This window comes from Arvicola amphibius, chromosome 10 (genome assembly GCF_903992535.2).
Source record: "Arvicola amphibius chromosome 10, mArvAmp1.2, whole genome shotgun sequence".
Lineage (NCBI taxonomy): Eukaryota > Metazoa > Chordata > Mammalia > Rodentia > Cricetidae > Arvicola > Arvicola amphibius.
In genome coordinates, this window is record NC_052056.1 from 111,884,455 (window position 1) to 111,899,409 (window position 14,955).

The 14,955-nt window shown below is 47.1% G+C and overlaps 1 protein-coding gene across 4 annotated transcripts in view; it reads left to right on the forward strand.

The window, feature by feature from the left end:
- The first annotated feature begins 2,466 nt into the window (after positions 1–2,466).
- Evi5l (ecotropic viral integration site 5 like) overlaps positions 2,467–14,955 on the forward strand; it is a 45,843-nt gene continuing 33,354 nt past the window's right edge. For all 4 annotated transcript variants that reach the window (XM_038346353.1, XM_038346351.1, XM_038346352.2 and 1 more), the window contains exon 1: positions 2,467–2,639. The gene's annotated coding sequence lies outside the window, so the exon portion shown is untranslated. The remainder of the gene's footprint in view (positions 2,640–14,955) is intronic.

A 14,955-nucleotide genomic window follows, 5' to 3' on the forward strand; every position in this document is an offset into this window, starting at 1 on the left:
CAGAGATCCACCTGCCTCTGCCTCCCGAGTGCTGGGATTAAAGGCGTGTGCCACCACCGCCCGGCTGCCCTTCCCTTTTGAGACGTGGTTCCACGTAATGTAGGCTGTCCTCAGAATCGCTATGTAAATGATGACCTTGAAATTCTTTGCTTTCTGCCTTCGCCTCCCACGTGCTAGGGCCCCCAGGTGTTTACTACAACATCTCTTTTATAAAAGTGTTGAGGATCCAGTCCAGGGCTTCATGCACTCTAGGTAGGCACTCCTCAACTGAGCTACATCCTCAGCAGGAGGTCGATTTCATCTTGATGCTCTTCAATAGAAGCCCAGCACACAAACTGGCTGTAGAATTTTTTATGGGGGAAGGGGATACAGGAATATAGAGGAGAGGAGGAAAACATTAGATTCATTTTTACCACCCAAGTTTTTCATAACAGTTTAGGAGATTTTCTTTCTTTTCTTTCTCCCCCCCTCCCCGCCCCCCCCCCCCGCCCCAAGACAGGGTTTCTCTGCAGCTTTGGAGCCTGTCCTGGAACTAGCTCTTGTAGACCAGGCTTGTCTCAAACTCACAGAGATCCTCCCACCTCTGCCTCCCAAGTGCTGGGATTAAAGGCATGTGCCACCACTGCCCGGCTAGGAGATTTTCTTAACAGCTTCAAAATTTTAATGAGTGCAAAATAGATAAGAGGGAGAGAGTATGTGTGAGCCAGACATCCTGCTACACAGCAGCAATCCCTGCACTCTGGAAGCTCAGGTAGGAAAACCCTGAGTTTGGTGCCGATTGAGGTTGCACAGTGAGCTGGAGGCCAGCATGGGCTGTGGTGAGACCCTGTCTCAAAAAGAAATAAATCAAAATTTTGAAAGACCAGGTGAATGTCAACTATACTCCCACAATCAAACAGAATCCCTAAATGTATAAAAAGTTAAGATCTCAGACCTTATAAATCCTGACCTTCCCTATTATAAATAGATTCCCCTCTGTTTCCCTTCCTGCCTCCCTATCCTTATAAATCCTGACCTTCCCTATTATAAATAGATTCCCCTCTGTTTCCCTTCCTGCCTCCCTATCTTCAGCTACTATGCTGGATTTGTTTTGTAACCTAAACTGCTGTAGAACTGATTCCATGAATCAGGAGGTCCTTACAGCTCTAAGCAGTCTTCCTGCCTCATCCTCAGCCAGCATTGGAATCCCAGAGGCGACCCACCATCCCTGCTGAACCTATGATGTCACCTTTCCTTCTATGACACATCCTTCCCTGCTCCACCCTGTCCAAGACTCAACGCCACATCCTAAAGTAATCCATTTAATAAGTCTTGCCCGTTTTCAATGACGGTCCATACATGGTCTTTGCCCTCACTTACTTATTAAAAGAATCTAGTCGTGGTGGTGAATGGGAGGGAGGTAGAGGTGGGAGGACAGGGAGTTCAAGGTCACCCTCTGTTACACTGAAAAGTTCAAGACCATCCTGGTCTACCGGAAACTCTGTCTCAAAAATAAAGAAGGAATCGGAAGCGGGAGGAAGAAGAAGTGGAGAAGGAGAAGGAGGAGGAGGAGGAAGAGGAGGCGGCGGCAAAACAATCACGGGCCCATTCATTCAACCTTCAAGCATTTACAAACAGCCCTGAGGTGAGCGGCTCCCAACCAGAGCCCCCCTCACGTCCCCCTACCCCACACCCCAGAAGAGGTAATGTTGGAGCAGGTGGAGGATGCAGTCGCAGTTTTGAGGTCAGATTCACCCAGCAGGAGTAGCCTGGCCAGGCCACCCAGTCCACCGCCCAGACCGTGGCTCTGAAGATAAGCTTTCCAGTAACGCCCCTTCTAACGCCCGGCCCTTGTCTGATCCCGCCTAACCTTGCACTAGACACGCCCCCTCCACTAGCCCCTCCTCCATTTCATTCAGTCCTTGGCTTCAAGTCCCACCGCCAGGACGCTGAAGTCATTCCCAGTCTCATGATTCCATTGGTCAGATAACATAAAAGTCCGCCCTCCATCAATTTCATTGGCGAATTAGATGTCAATCTTCTTCATAGCACACCCCCTCCTCCTCTCAACAGTTGCCAGGGCCGAGATTTGAGGGACAGATAATAATGGACGTCTCAGCACCTCTCCTGATTGGGTAGAAATCCAGGCTCTGGGTGGGGCTTAGTACCTCAGCTAAGGCTTGCTCAAGGCCGCAGTCTTCCTTCAGAGGCACACCTCTTGCCCATCACTATTGGTACTTTACGTGTCGATCAATATCATCCCTTATTTTAAGAGGTAAAATTATGTGTCTATCACAGGTTCTCGCATTTCAATTCGTTCCTCTCCTCAGAAAACTGTAGCCAGGACCCACCTCATGAACTGGCTGTGGATTGGTCAGATCTCCTGTCATTCTTCCACAGTGGGCGGAGCCAATAGCCTAAGGGGGCGGTGAATTGGTTGACCGGGCCTCGGGGGGGCGGGGCAGCGGCTCCTGTCAGCGGGTGAAATGGCAGCGGCTGAGCCGGTGACGGCGGCGGTCCCCGGGGGCGGCTGAGTGAAAGGGGCCGGGCCGCGGGGTTTGCGGGACCCCCGAGCAGACGCGACCCCGGGCTAGTGAATCGGACGACGCAGTGCAGAGACGGCGAGGCTCGGCGCGGCGATGGCGGCGCTTTCCGCGCAGGTAGGGCGGCCTCGGGCAGGGCCTCTCCTCCCCGGGGGTGTCAGTGCTGCGGGGCCCCGTGGGGAACCCGAGCCAGGAGCGTGACCTGGGGTCGCCTCGCCTCCCGAACCCGCGCTTGGAGTCTCGGCATCGCCAGCCCTGGACCCTGGAACTCCGGCCTCCGCCCACCCTCGTTTCCGATCCCCCCTCCCCAGGATCACTTTCAGGGCTTCTAGGACCCCCATGTCTCTTTCTCGTGACGTCCCCCGTCCACAGACTCGGGACCCCTGGACTTCTTTCCCAAGACCCCTCTCTAAGAGCCTGTCCAGAGCTTCCCCATCCCCCCAGTCTGCAGCCCCCCCCCAACTAGCTTATCCCCTCCAGTTCACAACCCCAGTCCCAAGGCCCCTCCCATCTGTACATCCCGTGCCTTTATGTCCCCCTCACTTGGGTTCCTATCTTCTGCGTCTGGCCTGCACCCTCATCCTTTCCAAGGAGACCAAGCTCAGAGCCCTGTATTCTTTCCTTCTGACCCATGCCTCGCCTCTTAAATAGGAAGAGTCCCAACTGAATCCCCAGACATCAGCTCAACCTGCTCACTTGGCACCCTTCATGGTCAAGGGCACCACTAGAAAAACAATCACTTCTAGGTCTTCTGAGAGGACCACATACTGTTGCTGATCTTGACCCATCTAGATCCCAGCTGCCTGAAGAAATGAACACTAAGGACTTCCCAAAAGATAATGCCGAATCCCATCCCTAATAGACACACCCTCCCCACCCATCTTCCTGAGAAACACACTGAGATACCCCTACACGTACAGAAACCTAGGAGCTCAACACAGATGAAGGCACATGAATGCTCTCCCTCCCTCCCTCTCAATCTCTTTCTACAAACACACACACACACACACACACATACACATCACACACACACACACACACGAGAGAGAGAGAGAGAGAGAGAGAGAGAGAGAGAGAGAGCTGCTGAGAACTCCACACCTCCTTGACCTGCACAGCCCAGTACCCTCTACAGGCCTCCTAACTCAGACCAAAAACAAAGATTATGAGGTGATGGCTCCGTCCCCAGCAGCTAGCCTGTCCCTTCCACCCCATTCTCTTTGAGCTGGGACTACACTGATGCTCCATAGGGTGTCAGGGCCTGGAATCTACCTATCACAGATCTTTCCCCCTTGCCTCTGTCACTCCCTGTCTTGCTCTCTCAAAAGGAACCAAGGTCCATTCCCAAATCTATGGCACACCTCCACCCCCATCATGGGGAGTGAGATGTTCCAGCTGCTCCTGGCCCCAATCCTAAAGTCTGACCAGACTGATGGGACCAGCATCCCTGAGCCTATGGCGTCTGCTGGCCTCAGATGATAGAGGCTGTGCAGCCATTCAGGATGCTTCAAGGCCAGTTCCTGACAACCTTTCACCCACCACCAATATGTTTGGTCAAAACAACAGCTTTCCCCTAGCATTTGGGATCTGCTTGGACCAGGTCAGACCTGCCAGAAGCATATACCTATTTGTTTAAGGAATATTTCAGAAAGGAAAAAAAATGTGCTGAAGTGGGCAGGAGTAATGAGAAAGGAAGGGGTGCTCTGCTCCGCCACCCCCCCCCCCCCCCCCGCCGAGTGCACCACCCCCAGCCTGTCTGTCATTGAGCCAAGCTCCCCACATCCCTAGCTCTTTCATGGTTGTATTGCATTGGTTCTTCTCACCCCTTCTGCCCCATAGCTACCCCATCCTGGGGTCCCACCTGTGGGTTCTCTCTGGGTTCCTGCGGTTGAATGAGGGTGGTTTGGAAGGGATCGAAGGTGGCTTGGCCCTGGCACAAGAACTGAGACAAGACAGAGAAGCAAGAAGAGATCACAGCCCTGGCTGTAGTTTGTAGAACTGCAGGGTGTGAGGAGAATCCAGAACAAACCAGCCCCAACCAAGCATTTGGTATGCAAGGAAAGAGTCAGATAAAAAAACCTAGGCTTCCTGGTAGAATATTTACAAGTAAATTCTGCACAGATTTGGAAGAAAAACTCATCTTGGCTCAGAGCCTCAACTTCTCCATCTGGAAAATGGGGGGATAAGGGCTTAGAATAGTATTCAGTGCTACATGGGAGCCAGTGAGGTTAGGGTGTGGCCTTGTGTGCTTCCTGGGAGCAGTGTAAAAGGGAACAGAGAGGTTTAGCAGAACAGACCCCAAACACAGCTGTTGAAGTTGGTAGCATCACTGGCCCTGAGGCTCCCTGTCCTCAGTGGATAAGAACTATATCTGAAGGTCTTAACCATCTTGAAGGAAGCTGGTTTAAATAAGAGCTGAAAGAATGAAGGAAAAAGATGGTCTGTTGCGGGACTTGTCTCATACAGGGGTCTCCTGGAAGGACTGGGGACATGGGAACTATTGGCCAGCCATTCTGATGCCCCACATAGAACCCTGAACATGGGCTAGAAGTTTGTCACATCTATTTGCTGAAAGCAGGACTCCGTGAAAAGACTTGAAGGTCACATGGCACATGGGAAACTGCAAGACCTCCTCTCACTCCCCAGAGGACTCTGCACAGATGGACACAGTGGGGTAGAAAGGCTCCCTGGGGTAGGCTGTGAACTCTATAGAAAGTGCCTGAAGGCTTCAAGCTTTCAAGTGGAACCAGCACAGCTTTGCTGTAGCCTGAGGATGTGTATCCATTGTCTTCTATGTCTGTGCTTTGATAGGTACTGATAGATCAGAAACATATCTCAGTTTCCTCCAATAGAATGTAATGTCAGTGTTTGTGGGTGATGACCCACTGCACTTCAGGGAATTGAGTCAGGTGTCCTGTACCTAAAGCCTGCATAGCCAGTTTGGAGAGAGGGGAAGAGTTGGACCCAGAAGCACACACTGATGGAGCTCATGCCTTGCATTCACAGTGCCAAGCACCATTTGCATGGCATCTCAGTTAATCCTCTAAGCAACCCGAAGGAGCCAGCATTCTAGTGTGTTCCTTTGTTATCACACCCTGCTGCCGCAGAAGGCATGGAGGCGACAGAATCCCATACACTACTGCTGTAAGGGTTCTGAGAAAGGACCGATGCTTCCCCAGGGCATACAGGAAGGCGTGGCAGGGGTGACATGGATGGAGTCACCAGACAGGCATGGCAGGTTAGAGTGTTCCAGAAGTACTTGGACAGGGTCCCAGGAGGTGGGAACCAGCGTGGTTCCTTCAAAGGATATGTGACTTCTTCTGAGCATGGATGAATAGGCTTCACCCTTCAGGCCAGAATATACCAAATGTAATCCTCATGACAGATATACATCATCAGGCACTCGTGGGTAAAAAGAGATCAGAATTGGGAAGATTTAGGGAAGGTACAAACTACATCATCTCCAGGAAAGCCAAAGTCAAACAGCAGGAGGAAGAAGATTGTTGAGCTAACATGCTCCCCCTGCCACCCCATCCCCCAGCGGGACATTCCGGTGCCCTTTTGCTATAATTTGCCTCCACTTTACTGTTATTTCTCAGAATGTATCAATGTTTTTCTGAAATATTTTGTTTGTAGGGGCATGGTGGGTGTATTAGGTATTTCACATATGCGTAAATGCACATATATATGTCTGCACATGTGGAGTACAGGGGTCAACCTTGGGTGTCATTCCTCAGTATCTGTCCACCTTGGCTTTTTTGCTTGTTTTTTTATTTGATGTCTATGATATTTTGCCTGCATGTGTACATAAGCACACATGCATATCTGGTGCCCATGAAGTCCAGAAGAGGGTGATAGATCCCCTGTAAAACTGTGTTACAGATACTTGTAGCCACCGTGTGGATACTGGGAATTGAGCCCTGCAGCTCTGCAAGAGCAGCCAGTGTTCTCAACTATTGAGCCATCTTTCCAGACACTGTCCACCTTTTGAAATAAGTCTCTCAGCTGGATGGTGGTTGTGCACACTTTCAATCCCAGTTCTCAGGAGGCAGAAGTAGGCAGATCTCTGTGAGTTTGAGGCCAGTCTGGTCTACAGAGGGAGTTCCAGAACAGCCAGGGCTACACAGAGAAACCCTGTCTCAAAAAAAAAAAAAAAAAAAAAAAAAAAAAAAAAAAAAAAAAAAAAAAAAACAAAAAAAAAGAAGTAGTGGTAGTAGTAAGTAGTAATGTTAAATTTAAAAAAGAAAAAGAAAAGAAGAAATGGGCCTCTCACTATGCCCCAGGGACCCTACTATCTCTGCTTACCTGGCTCTGATCTTACAAACAAACATCTGCCACCTTTTTACATGGTTGCTAGGGCTCAAACTCAGGACCTCATGCTTGCATGGAAAGTACTTGACTATCTCCCTGACCCTAAAAAAGTAGGGTTGTTGAATAGTTGTTTATGTGTGTTGTATTGTATATTCTCCTGTACATAGTTACATGTGAAGGTGCACTAGTGCCCATGTCCATGTGGAGGGTAGAGATTGACATCAGGTGTCCTCCTCAATTACTCTCCACTTTGATCTACTAAGACAGGGTCTCTGGCTGACCTGTAGCACTCCAGTTTGTCTAATCTAGCTAGCCAGCTTGCCTAGGGATCCCCTGTCTCTCTCTGTCTCCCAAGTACTTGAATTACAAATGGCTACCATCCCTTCTCTGCTTTTTTTTTGTTTTTTGGAAAGGACAGCCTGACTTTAATCAAGTTTCAGAAAGTCTGGCCTCAGCAGAATGTACCAGGCAGGTGTAAAACATTCTAAAGAAACAATGAGGTGAGCAACACAGCCAGCCTGACCTGTCTTTTGCACCAGGGGCAGGTTGCTGTCATAGTGCTTGGTGAGCCTGACCTGTCTTTTGCACCAGGGGCAGGTTGCTGTCATAGTGCTTGGTGAGCCTGACCTGTCTTTTGCACCAGGGGCAGGTTGCTGTCATAGTGCTTGGTGAGCCTGACCTGTCTTTTGCACCAGGGGCAGGTTGCTGTCATAGTGCTTGGTGAGCCTGACCTGTCTTTTGCACCAGGGGCAGGTTGCTGTCATAGTGCTTGGTGAGCCTGACCTGTCTTTTGCACCAGGGGCAGGTTGCTGTCATAGTGCTTGGTGAGCCTGACCTGTCTTTTGCACCAGGGGCAGGTTGCTGTCATAGTGCTTGGTGAGTGTCGGTTGAAGTCCTCCACTCTCTGCTTAATGGGTTTTGAACGCCTTCTTCAGGATTCTTTCCATTTGCCATTTCTGCATCTTCCCGAAGGCCTCCTGCGCCAGTGTGCGCTTGTCCAGGCAGCACCTCTTCTCCTCCTCGCTCTTCTTTCTCATTCCCATGGCCTCCAGCAGCGTGGCCTTGTCTTTTGTCCTTTTTTTTTCTTCTTTCACTTTGTCATGCTGAGCTCCACAACGCCTTGGCCCCTGCCCTATGCCTCCGTGGGGCTTGCCTACAGTGGGCAAAACCTCCACCACACTTCCTGTTTGTAAACAGTCTGCCTTTTTTAAAAATAATGTTTTATGTTTATCTCTGTTTGGCCTTCTTGTATGTCTAGGCATCATGTGCAATGCCTACAGCTATAAATGGCATCAGATCTTCTGAAATTAGAGATACAGACAGTTGTGAGTCTCAAAGTGGGTGCTAGGAACTGAACCTGGGCAGCCAGTGCTCTTGACCACTGAACCATCTCCAGCCCCTCCTGCTCAGCTTTGACCTGGGTTCTGTGAGTCCAAACACTGGTCCTCCTGCTTGTACAGCTAACACTTTATCCATGGACCCATCCTCCCAGAAGCCACATGAAATTTTTTCATTAATACCTGTCTCCCACATGAGCAAGCATGAGAGGAGAGGACCTATGTGTGTTGTTCACGGGTGAATCAAGATTCACATAGCAATTTCTCAGTACAATGTGTTTGATTTTACAAGCTATTGGGCTCTCTCCCTCAGCCATTTCTAAAACAAAGAGAGATCAAATCTGTCTGCCTTGGGTGAGTGCTAAAGGTAAAGCCAATCTGCCTCACCTGGGCCCACCACCCAGCTCAACAAGCCCAGGAAGCTGGCACAGATAGCAGAAAAACATCTTCATCTGTGCACCTGCTACAGGAAGCCCTGTGAAAAGGCTTTGATGTTCTTCCTCTGTCATTTTCAGGGACATTAAAATAGAGACTATGAAAAAGTTGCTCCAAAATTAACCTGTTACAGTAGCAGAAAAGAACAAAACATAAAGAACATAAACTTGTTTTTTTTTTTTTTTTTAGGTCAGATGAGAATCTGTAGGTCATATTATTCCACCCTTCAGGTTTTCACCTGAAGGTGTGTTGCTGCTGCTGCTGCTGCTGCTGCTGCTGCTGCTGCTGCTGCTGCTGCTGCTGCTGCTGCTGCTGCTGCTTTTACCAATAGCAGTGATTATAGTTTCTCAGTGTTTAGTCCTTAAAGAGCATCACCATATAGAGACAGTTTGCACTGGACTATGGGGGCCTCACAGTGGCCTTGATAACCCCTACCTTCAAGGAAATATCCATTCATCAGGAAATAAATATAAGCCACTGCTGATCCTAAATGGGACAAAAGTGGGAGTGGCAATAATACAGAGGGGAGAGTAGGAGGAAGGGAGAATGAAAAAGGAGAGGGAGAGAGATTCAGGTACTATCATTAGCCCTGTTTACAGATTGAAGTTGCCTGATACCCTGGATCACAGAAGGAGTATAAGAGGGATTTAAATTCATATTGCTGGCTCTAAGGTTTTACCTGTAAGCCAAGAGATCTTGAATAAACTCTCCATATTCCAAGAACATCTTGAAGAAACGACTAAACCTGACAGGGTATGTAGTGCCATTGATAAAGGGCTTCTTAGCATGCACAAAGCACTGGATTCATCCCCTAACATGAGGAAAACCAGGCTTAGTGGCTGTTTAGTTTCATTTCTGTTGGTGGGATAATGTACCATTGCCAGAAATTTGAAAGATGGTCCAGCAGTTAGAAGTACTTGCTGCTCTGCATACAAACCATGTTCAGTTCCCAGCGCTAATGTTGCAAGGCTCACAACTACTTGTAACTCAAGCTCTTGGGATGTGACTTCTTTTCTGGCCTCCAGGGGTACTGGCATTCACATACATATACCCACACAGAGACACAAATACACATAATTAAAAATAAGATGAATTTCATTGGGCATGGTAGCACAGGCCCTTAATCCCAGCACTTGGGAGCCAAAGCCTGGTAGGATCTGAGTTTGAGGCCAGCCTGATTGTCTACCCAGCTAGTTCCAGAACAGTCAAAACTACAAAAGGAAGCCCTGTCCTCAAATTCCAAAATAAATTTTTAAAAAATCGGAGGTTGGGGGTTCCAAAATAGGGTATCTCTGTGTAGCCCTGACTGTCCTGTTACTCTTTAAACTAGGCTGGCTTCAAACTCAGAGATTCTCCTGCCTCTGCCTCCCAAGTGCTGAGTTTAAAGGCATGTGCCACCACCATCTGGCAATAAAATGAATTTTTAGAAGAATACCCTGACCAAAAATAATTTGAGGAAGGAAGGGTTTATTTTAGCTTACAATTCCAAGTTATAGTTCATCAGGAAGTTGAGGCAAGAGCTTAGATGGTTAGTCACTGTCAAGAGCAAAGAGTAAATACTTACTACTCATGCTGTCTACTGCTTGACTTTCGCTTAGCAAGATTTCTTCACTCTCATGGATTCCAGGGCCCAGCATAGGGAATGGTGTCACCCACAGTGAGCTGAATCAGTTAATAGTCAAGACAGTCCAGCTGAGCAGTGGTGGCACAGGCCTTTGGCAGACAATGCAGGCAGATCTCTATGAGTTCAAGGCAGCCTGATCTACAGAATTAACTCCAGGACATCCAGGGCTATGCAGATAAATCCCATCTCAAAAAGAAAGAAAGAAAGAAATAAATCAATCAATCAGTCAATCAAGACAAGCCCCAATAGATATGCCCACAGGCCAACTTGATCTAGATAATTCCAAAATTGAGACACTCCTCCCAAGTGGTTCTAGGTTACAGGAAGCTGACATTTAAAACTAACCAGCACTGTGGTCTACAGCTGTCATCCCAGCAGGCAATAATCCTCCACAGAGGATCAGGAGTTCAAGGTCATCCTTATCTACCTATCAAGTTTGAGGCCAGCTGCAGCTACACATGATCTATCTCAAAAAACAAAACAAAACAAAACAAAAAACCTTAAAAATAGCTGAAAATGGGGATGAGAAGAAAGCAATCACCAATGCTGTCCTTGTTGTCCTAGGGACTATGTGGCCTACCCTTTGCCAAACAAAAGAACCTGGAACCCAGCCAGACCATTGCCCCAGGACTTGATGGTCTGCTAGCCAGTTTGGGAAAATTGTGATCAGGTGGTACTTTTCAAAGCTTCAGATCCTGAACTGAATCTTTGTTCCCAGTGTTCATGAGAAAGAGGGGATCTGACATGAGGAAAGAAACCAAAAGGAAATTTGGGGTCTTTATTCCTGTTTTGTAATGTCATGCACTCCATAGAAGATGCTCACTTAGAAGCCGGGCGGTGGTGGCGCACGCCTTTAATCCCAGCACTTGGGAGGCAGAGGTAGGTGGATCTCTGTGAGTTCGAGGCCAGCCTGGTGTACAAGAGCTAGTTCCAGGACAGGCTCCAAAGCCACAGAGAAACCCTGTCTCGAAAAATCAAAAAAAAAAAATAAAGTAAAAAGATGCTCACTTAGGCTGGCTCACTGTGCTGAAAAACAATGACTGTCACTTAACAAGCACCAGCTGTACTCAGTATTTTACATATATCATTTCTCTCTGGGGTGCTTTTTTTTATTTTGTTTTGTTTTGATTTTCAAGACAGCTTCTCTGTGTAGCCATGGCCATCCCAGAATTCTGTGGATCAGGCTGACCTTGAACTCAGAGATTTGCCTGTCTCTGCCTCCTGAGTGCTGGAATTAAAGGTGTGAGCCACCACTATGCACAGCTTTGTTTTTTGGTTTGGTCTTTCTTTCTTTCTTTCTTTCTTTCTTTCTTTCTTTCTTTCTTTCTTTCTTCCTTTCTTTCTCTCTTTCTTTTGAGATAGGAGAGGTTCTCATATTAGCCTTAAACTCCCAATGTAGCTGAAACTGGCCTAACTCCTGGTTTTTCTGCCTCTACTTCCTGAGTGCTGAAATGTTAAATGACAAGTGCCTGATTGTGTGTGTGTGGGGGGGGGGAGTGTTCAAGTGCACACACCTGTCCATGTTCACAGAGGCCAGAGAAGGGCATAAGGGGGTTCTCCTCGATCACCCTCTGCCTTATTCCTTTGAGGTAAGATCTCTCCCTGAACCTGGAGCTCGTCATATTTTATCATCTAGCCAATCCCAGTGATCTTCCTCTCTCTGACCTTACAACACTGGGAGTACTCTGGCTTGTTATGTGGGTGCTGGTATCTGAACTCAGGTCCTCATAGTAAAGCAACAAGTACTCTTAACCACTGAGCCATCCTTCTAGCCCACAGACCTGGTTTTAGTGGTACTGGAAGTGGAGCCCACAACTTCATATATGTAAGGCAAGCACGTTGCCAATTGAGCCTCCCTGACCTATATTTATATATTTAAAAAATATGTAGGTAGAGAAAAACATCATGGATAAGCTTAGGGTAAAGACTCAAGAGTGAGAAAATCAAGTTCAAATCCTATATGACAGAATTGGGGTACCAATCAGTGACCCTCTACTTGGTATGGCTTGCATGGCATAGTAGTCCTTTGCTTTTCTAACCACCCCTGTACACATCTTTTTTGAAGAACATTTTGTGGGGCTAGGGATGTAGTTCAGTAGTAGATCACTTGTCTAGCATGCATTAAGTCCTCTTTGATCACAAGCCACAAATAAAAGTTTATTAACATATATATATATACATATATTTATATTATGTATGTAACTTAGTTTTATAATTTGGGGTGTTTTGCTTTTATTTTTTTAGACAAGGTATCTTGTAGCCCAGGCTGGATTTGGATTCATTATGTAGCCAAGGGTGGTCTTACTATATTTTTATTTATTTTGTGTGCAACTTTGTATGTGAGTACATGTTTTCTACAAAAGCAGTATGTGCTCTCAACTACTGAACCATCACTCCAGTGCCTAAAGATTTATTTATTTATTTATTTATTTATCTATCTATTTATTTATTTATTTTTGGTTTTTCGAGACAGGGTTTCTCTGCAGCTTTAGAGCCTGTCCTGGAGCTAGCTCTTGTAGACCAGGCTGGTCTCGAACTCACAGAGATCCGCCTGCCTCTGCCTCCCGAGTGCTGGGATTAAAGGCATGCGCCACCACCGCCCGGCTATTTTTATTATTTTATTCATGTGTTCTCATAGTTAAGCAGCTGTGTTATAATTGTTGTGTGCATGAGCATGTGGATACTTGCAGAGGCCAGAAGAGGACATCAGGTTTAATAAAGCTGGAGTCCAGGCTGTTGAGAGCTGACTGATGTGGGTATTAAGACCCTAACTCAGGTCCTCTGGAAAGTTCTTAACTGCTGAGCAGTTTCCCAGCCCAACAATCTTATTTGTTAATATTCTTCTTTACTTATTAGAACAATATATGTGTATGTCTTATGATGTATGTGTTCAGACATGCAGGTGCATACCACTTTGTACATGTGGAAGTCAAAGGACAGCCTCCAACATCTGACCACACCTCCCATATTGATTGAGACATGGTCTCTTGCTATTAGGCTAGCTGGGCCTGAGAGCTTCTGTGGATTCTCATGTCTCCACCTCCCATCTTGCCATTGGAATGCTGGAATTACAGACAGGCAGTGCTTGTCCAGCTTTACAAGGTTCTGGGGACTCATGCTTGCACAGCAGATACTTTACCCAGTTATCCATCTCTCCACCTACCTTAATGTCCGTTTTCTATCCCTATGATATTTAGTTATCACATCTCCTCCAACTCCTATGGGCTACAGCATTTCCTAATAATGCCCTTGCTTTTGATGACCTTGACCGACAAGAGTCCTCGTTGATATTTCCTGCACTGTCCCTTCATCAGGACCTGTCTGGAGTTCTTCTCATGGTTAGAATAGGACAATGGCTTCAGTGGAGAAAAACCACGAATTGAAGCACCCCTCTCCATTACTCATGCCAAGGCCATGTGATATCCTTGTGAGGTTACTGTTGCTGCTCACTCTGATCACCTAGTTGAACCACATGGGAATTTTTGTCTTCCTTCACTCGACAGATGTTGACTGAGCACCTGCCAAATGCTAATAGTACATTAAGGGCTTAGAGCAGAAAATTAAGATATTGCTTTGTCCTCACATTGTTCACAATCTTACAGGGCAGGCAAGGACAGAAGCCATTGCCAGAGAATGTGTGTTAGGGGCTAGGAAGACGGCTCACTGTTTAAAGCTGTGTGCGTAAGTGTGAGGACCGGAGATCAGATCCCAGGTACCCACCTAAATGCCTGGTGGGTGTTCTGGGCTGCCTCTAATCCCAGCTGTTTAGATAGGCTACCAATGTAGATGAATTCTGGGTTCAAGGGAGAATTCCTGCCTCTCTCTATAATGTGAGCAATTGAGGAAGATACTTGACATCAACCTCTGCATGAATCCTATTGTATATGAACCCCCCCCCATCCTGTGCATGCGTGCACACGCAGGTATATTGGGAGGATATGTATATTGAGCTGAGGTTGGGAAGTATTTTCAAAGGAAAAAAATCAGGATGGCAGAACAAGGTTGACAGAAAGATTTCATAAGAATGCTTAAGGTGGGGTTAGAGAGATGGTTCATTGGTTAAGGGCATTTGTTGCTCTATCAGAGTTCAGTTCCCAGCACTCACTTGATGGCTTACAACCATCCTTAACTCCAGTGCCAGAGAATACAGCATCCTCTTCTGACATCCACAGGCAGCAGGTGCACATTCATACATCCAGGCCAAGCACTCATACTCATAAAATGAACCTAATAATGAAAAAAGAATGTTCAAAACTGGAGAGATGACTCAGTAGGTAAAAGCACTTACTGGCAAGCCTAACAGCCTGAGTTCAGTCCCAGGGATGCACATGGTAGGAGTACAGAACTGATTCTCACAAATGATCCTTGAACCTCCATTTACATGCCATGACACAGACACATACACACCACTAATAATTAATTAAATGTTTTAATTGGGGAAAAAGGAATTCTCAGCCAGAATCAGGGCTGCAGCTCAACTAGCAGATTGCTCATCCAGCATACTCCAGTCCCTGGGCTCTGACCACAGCACTTTACAAAACTGGGCATGGTGATGACGCCTGTAAACAAAGAACAAAGATGAGAGAGGGAAGGGGAAGAAAGAATACATTAGCTTCTTTAGTAGTAGGTCAAAGGAACCTTTCTAAAATCCCACCCTCACCCATAGGCCCTGAAAGAAAAGGCTCTGATTACTACAGAATTATTCCATTCCTTGTGGTGTTCAACCCTC